The sequence below is a fragment of the Lissotriton helveticus genome, chromosome 9 (assembly GCF_964261635.1).
Source record: "Lissotriton helveticus chromosome 9, aLisHel1.1, whole genome shotgun sequence".
Classification (NCBI taxonomy): Eukaryota; Metazoa; Chordata; class Amphibia; order Caudata; family Salamandridae; genus Lissotriton; species Lissotriton helveticus.
The window spans coordinates 903,063,908-903,070,791 of NC_136070.1; the positions used below are offsets into that span (position 1 = coordinate 903,063,908).

At 43.8% G+C, this 6,884-nt stretch overlaps 1 pseudogene across 1 annotated transcript; it reads left to right on the top strand.

Annotated features, from left to right (window-relative positions):
- Positions 1 to 3,886: 3,886 nt before the first annotated feature.
- Positions 3,887 to 5,898, top strand: LOC144781976 (eukaryotic translation initiation factor 5 pseudogene; annotated as a pseudogene). The gene has a single exon (XR_013601096.1). The product of XR_013601096.1 is annotated as a eukaryotic translation initiation factor 5 pseudogene (transcript).
- Positions 5,899 to 6,884: the final 986 nt, after the last annotated feature.

Here is a 6,884-nt window from a genome sequence, read left to right on the forward strand (position 1 = left end):
CCTTTGTAGAGCGAGACGATAGACGGTCTTCTGGTGGCGTGACAGATATTTGGTTATGTATAAGTGGGTCGCTCCCACGACTTTGTTTTGGTTCTTGGTTTTGATTTGATTTTTGCAAAAATCGAAGCCGAGGGGCTCGTATATTTACAAGTGTATCGATAGTCGATAACCCCTTGAAGTTTGAAGCTAGATTAGTGAGCTATAAGATGCCTGGTCTTAGCAAAATTAGCAAATGGTATAGTTGTGGTTGAAACAGGATTCCCGATTGGAGGATTCGTGTCCGATACCTCCGGTTGGAACTCTGACTTATGAGCTCTATTCAAAACACGGAGTGAGTCCTATTACTTATAATGAAGTGTGGGTCCGCTATACTAAAAAAGATGGTGTCTTACGATGGCCCCAACATGGTAGTTTTGAATTAAATATTTTAGATAATCTGGAAGTTGCGCTATTTAAGAAGAAAGCCTGGCCGGCAATGTTTGACTCTTTCCGCCTTTGGCGAAAGGAAGCCAAACAGCGAGAAATTAAGCAAGCAAAGAGAGATAGGAAAGATAAGAATATGTCAGTACTACAAGCTGCTAGACAGTTTAAGTCAGATGAGGAAGATCGAGTGTGTGAAGTTTTAGATAGACAGCGTTGCATGGCCATAGATAAATGTTATCCGGCCTTGCCGTCTTCTCCTCCAAAAGTGACTGAAGACCCTGAAAAAGATCCTTTGATGTCTCATTTACTGAGACTGCCACCCCCTAAAGTGCAGTGTGCTACTGCGCCCCCATTACCCCCGGTTGTTTTACCCTTTGTTGTTCAACCTCCTGCTGTTGTTCAGCCACCCGGTGCTCCACAGATGGTTTTGCCTCCTATTGCGCAACCCACTCTAGGGTCGCAAGCTTTGCTTCCAACTTTGCCTCAAACTCCCTTGCCTTCTGCTTCTCCATCTCAGACTCCTACTGCTCTTGTTCCTACTTTGTCTCAAGATTTTAACTTTCCTGTTTTTACGCCTACTTCTTCTCCTTCTGCTCGTAAACGGATGACAGAGACCGTTGCTAATCTGTTGTCTCCATTGTTTGGGCCACTGAGTATGACCCCTGTTTCAGAACGTAAGCAGAGACGTAGTCAGCTTTCTAGTTCGGAAGAATGAGCAGTGTTGGATTTATTGGCTCATAGATGGATTTTAAATGCTTCCAGGTATAATTTGCCAGCAGTTATGGATGTTTTCTTTCAGTGGGAGCCGCCTAGACAAAGGTATGTTTTTAATGTGATGTGTGCTTTCCTGCGGCAGGAATGGGAAGAAAATGAGTTGGGTCCGATTCCGCAGGAAGTGCTTGATGTTCAGTCAGAGTTTGCTAAAGGGACGATAGTTGAATCTGATGTTACTGATGCTGTAGAGACGATACTTGCCTTCAGAACTAGACTCCCGTCTCAGCCATTGTACGAACCTGATCCTTCTGTTAGGAGGAAAGTGAAGCAGTATCCTATGAGAGAGGTTCCCCCTGTCTGGAGAGAGGCAGTTCAGGCTGATGTTAATCGGGGTATTCAGGCTGCAGAAGCCCATTTTCAGCGAGTGTGGGTACATGTTCCTTGGAAGCGAGCAGAGGTCTTGGCTCTTAAGCAGACCTTACCTGACCCCCGTAAGAATCCTGCCGGTTATTACAAGAAGTTGTCTCAGACAGTTGAAGCATGTATTATGAATTTAGCTGACATAGACATGTTAATGGGTAATGTAGTTCCTCAACCTTTGTGGGCGAAGATTCGTCATGAGAATCATGCGGCAGAATTAGGAGATATGTGGGCTAATATTGTTGCTGCAGATGGTCGACAGGTTGGAGGTGCCCAACCTGAGCCCTTAGTTGCAGAATTACCTGGTAGGATTATTAATTTAATGAAAACTATGATGCCTGCTTTGCGAGTGAATTGGGACAAGTTAGCAGCATGCAAACAGAAGAAAGACAAGAGTGTGTCTGATTTCTTCACTAGGTTTGAAGAAACGTTTTTTCGATCATAGTGGTCAGGACATGAGTACGGAAGGTGGTCAAAGGTTGTTCGTGGACAAATTTGTCTTTAATTTGCTTCCCGAGCTCTCCAATAAGTTAAAGGACTCTGAGAGTTCATGGGCTGTTTCTTCGTCGGCCCAGATATTGGCTACTGCACAATATTATGAGAATAGGGATAAAGATGAGAAGGATAAAGCAGAGAAGAAAACTAAAGATTTAAAGACGAAAGTTCTTTTGCAGCAAGCTTATCCGCCTCGTCAGAATCAGCCTCAGTTTCAGCAACCTCCACAGTTTTAGAGGTTGTTACAGAAGCCTGAGCCTTATGCTCCGCGATTCTTTCCTGGTCCTAATCAGTGTGGTTATTGCAGAGAGGAAGATCATTTTAAGAATAGTTGCCCGGCTTTGTTACAGCGTGCGAATGTCGTATCTGGTCAGAGAGGTCGTGGTGGTTTTCAGCAAGCTCCTAGGGGTAGGGGACGTGGTGTGTTACCCCAGAATGAGCATTCCTCTTCCCTTCAGAATTCTGCGAATTATTTTGACAGACAGAATGTTCCGAGTGGTCAGTCTGCACAGTACTATGTTGATGATTATTATGTCGAGAGTGAGAGTGCTGGTTATAATGATAGTTAGGACAGCCATGAGCAAAGAGAGGGAGTAGTGTCAGTTCCAGTAGACCAGAGTGGACCTTATGTTGAAGTGACTACATCAGGTGTGAAAGAACCTTTTCTTTTGGATACTGGTGCGACAAAGAGTTCTATTATGCACTCTAAACTTCCTGGCGCACCTTTGTCTGGCTTGACCAATGTTTCCGTAGGATTTTCAGGCGCCCCAGTTTGTAACCCGATTTCTAGTCCTTTGCCCCTTTCTATTGGCCCTTGTGAATTGGAAGCTCCTCTTATTTTGACGACTGGTTGTAATGAGAATCTGTTGGGTTTGGACTTGCTGAAAAGATTGTATGCGACATACATTGTTCTCCTTCGGGAGTAGATCTTACCCTAGGTAAGAAAGTGATTTCTCCGATGTATGTGTCTAAAGATTGTCTTCCACTGGAATTGCGTTCTCTTCCTGATACACTTTGGGCTACATGTCCTAATGATGTTGGTCTTTTGCAGATTCCACCTCATGTTGTCACCCTTAAATCGAATGCTAGGCTACCTCGTATTCCCCAATATAAAATTTCTAGCGATGGCGAGAGAGCTCTTCTAGCTATCGTCTATGATTTGGTTGAGAAGGGTGTGGTTGAAGAAACGAGAGGTAACGTGTGTAACAGTCCTGTTTTGCCTGTCCTTAAGCGTACTGATGCTTCTCAGCCACCTGTGTACCGATTTGTGATTGACCTTCGAGAGGTCAACAAGATTGTGGTGCCACAGTTTCCTGTTGTTCCCGATATCACTGCTTTGTTGACTCTGATTCCTGCTTCAGCAGCCTGGTTTTCTGTTATCGACCTAAAGAATGCTTTCTTTAGCATTCCAATTGCTGAGGAGAGTAGAGATATTTTCGGCTTCTCTTTAGGAGGCCGAAGCTTCCGCTTTAAGAGAGCTCCCCAAGGTTATTGTGAAAGTCCCTCCATCTATAGTCAGGCGTTGAAAACTCAGCTTGATAGCTTTGTGTTGCCTACTGGTGCTACTCTTATCCAGTACGTTGATGATCTATTGATTACTGCTGATGACGAAAAGATTTGTAAAGAGGCTACTCTTTCTCTATTGCGGTATTTGTCTGACCTTCATCATAAAGTGTCCCATCCCGCTGCTGGTTGTAGTCTGACGGGCTTCTTCAACAGCCAATAGCAAAGCCGTAGCTGTCTGTCCTCCCCCAATAGGCGCATGCAGGCGGAGTCGCCTCTCGGAAGCGGGTGGGCTGTGCCTGACCTGGCTGCTCGTTTGGCATCGCCGAGCTATCGAGCGAGAACATTCTTGAGATTCCCTGGCTCGAGGGCATCTCATCCGCCGAAGGATTATCAACACGTGCTGGATCAGAAGGCTTGAACATCCTATACGGCACGGTGGTGTGCCGCTCCTAACCAAGTCTTTTTAAAACGCCACACAACTCAACCCTTCAGTTCATCACACTCCAGGGCAAGCAGTGTTGTGTTTATGTCTTTATTGGACGAAAACGAGCTGTTGCGCAGCCATTGGTACCTGTATTGGGGGAACATAGCACACAAGCAGGAAAATATCTGCCTCTGTGGCGAAAACATTTTCATGTCAGAGACCGAGCACTCTTGCAATTGTTTATGTCATCCACTCTTCTCCAGACAGAAGATACCAAAAAGTTGCAATCAAAGATCTTTTTATCTTGCTGAAAAAGTTACTAATAAACCAAAATGTCTGTCAACGTTAACTGCAGCGTTTCCGATCAGTTTTATCGCTACAAGATGCCCCGTCTGATTGCTAAGGTCGAGGGCAAAGGAAATGGAATAAAAACGGTGATAGTCAACATGGTTGACGTTGCAAAGGCGCTTAATCGGCCTCCAACGTATCCCACCAAGTATTTTGGTTGTGAGCTGGGAGCTCAGACACAGTTTGATGTTAAGAACGACCGTTTCATTGTCAATGGATCTCATGAGTCGAATAAGCTGCAAGACATGTTGGATGAATTCATTAAAAAATGTGTTCTCTGTCCTGAATGTGATAATCCTGAAACTGATCTGCATGTGAATCCTAAGAAGCAAACAATTGGTAACTCCTGCAAAGCCTGTGGTTACCGGGGTATGCTCGACACGAAACACAAACTCTGCACTTTCATCCTCAAAAACCCACCTGAGAACAGTGATGGCGGTACTGGAAAAAAGGAAAAGGACAAGAAAAATCGAAAGGGTAAAGAGAAGGAGAATGGTTCTTCATCCAGCAATGATAATCCATTAGATGAGATCAGCCCTCCCCGTGTGGAAGATGAAGACGATGAAGATTGGGGCGAAGATACAACCGCAGAAGCGCAACAAAAGAGAATGGCTGAAATAAGTGACCATGCAAAGAATCTGACCCTAAGCGAAAAACTGGAGAAACCTATAGAAGATAGAGTGAATACATTATTTAACTTTGTTAAGAAACGCAAGGAAGAGGGTGTTATTGATACGTCTGACAAAGATATTTTGGCAGAAGCTGAAAGGCTGGATGTCAAAGCAATGGGTCCACTGGTCTTGACTGAAGTTCTTTTTGATGACCGAATCCGAGAGCAGATAAAGAAATACAGACGCCATTTTCTCAGATTTTGTCATAACAACAAAAAAGCACAGAAGTACTTACTGCATGGATTTGAGTGTGTAGTGGATATACATCAAGCGCAACTTCTGCCTAAAATTCCCCGCACCCTTAAAGAGATGTATGATGCAGATCTTTTAGAGGAGGAGGTCATCATCAGCTGGGCAGAAAAGCCGTCAAAAAAATATGTCTCCAAGGAACTTGCCAAAGAGATTCGTGTCAAAGCTGAGCCCTTCATTAAGTGGTTGAATGAAGCAGAAGAGGAGTCCTCTGGCAATGACGATGAAGATGATGAAAACATTGAGGTCGTATATTCCAACACTGCCAGTGTTCCTAAAATTGAAACTTTGAAAACTGCAACTAAAGAGGATGAGATTGATATTGATGCCATTTAAAAGCAACGCAAGCCAATGGGAAAGAACTGCATTACTCATTTTATTCCAGAGGTGCAACATAATTGTGAATAAGCTGCAAGAGCATAACATTGTGCTGCACTTAAAATCTGCAGATGTGTTTTTACTACTATTTACTACAATTGGTTTTGTTTAAGCTGCTTAACTAAGTCAATACACTTGTTATTTTTGCCCTGACACAGCATGTGGATTCTTTTTAAATCTTGGTATTGGACATAAACACTTGGTGCATATTTTTACAGTTGTGCAAATAAAACTTATTTTTCTTTGGGAAACAAAAAAAAATAAAATAAAGTGTCCCATTCAAAGTTGCAATATTGTCACCAAGAAGTAACCTACTTAGGTCATCTCTTGTCGAAGGAGGGAAGAAGGTTGACCCCAGAATTAATTCAAGTGATTGTGCAAATGAGTGTGCCTGCCACACAGAGAGAAGTGCGTGCTTTCTTAGGTATCACTTCGTATTGTAGACAATGGATCCCTAATTTTTCCCTGTTAGCGAAACCTCTGTTGACGCTGACTCTTAAAGACACTCCGCATCCTCTCCCTTGGTCTGATGAGTGTCAGAAAAGTTTTTCTGAATTACGTGATGCATTGTGTTCGGCTCAGGTATTGGGTACTCCGGACTACAGTAAACCTTTCACGTTGTATGTTCACGAGAGAGAAGGTTGTGCATTGTCAGTGTTGACTCAACAGTTCAGAGACAAGCAACGTCCATGTGCGTATTTTTCAGCGACGTTAGATCCGGTAGCTAAAGCGTTGCCGAGTTGTTTGAGAGCTGCAGCGGCAGCGGCTGTTTCTATCCGACAGTCTGCTGGGTTGGTATTGGATAATACGTTGATTGTGATGGTCCCACATGCAGTGGATACCTTATTGAACAGGACCAAGACACAGCCCCTTACTAGTGCACGTCTGTCAGGTTATGAGTTGACTCTTTTGGCTAGCCATGTTCACATTAAAAGATGTAATGTGTTGAATCCAGCTACGTTGTTGCCGATCTCTACAGAGACGGATGCTCAAGAACAGCATGATTGTTTTCTTCGTACAGAGGAAGAAACGAAAGCTAGAGTTGATCTGAAGGATACTCCTCTTGAGAATGTTGATGGTACCTTATGGGTAGATGGTTCGTGTTTCAAGCTTCCGAATGGTGAAACGCCTGCAGCATATGCCGTCACAACTTTACATACAATTGTTGAGACAGCACGCATAGCACAGAATTCTGCGCAAGCAGCAGAGTTGATTGCATTGACACGAGCGTGTATGTTGTCAGAGGGAAAGCGAGT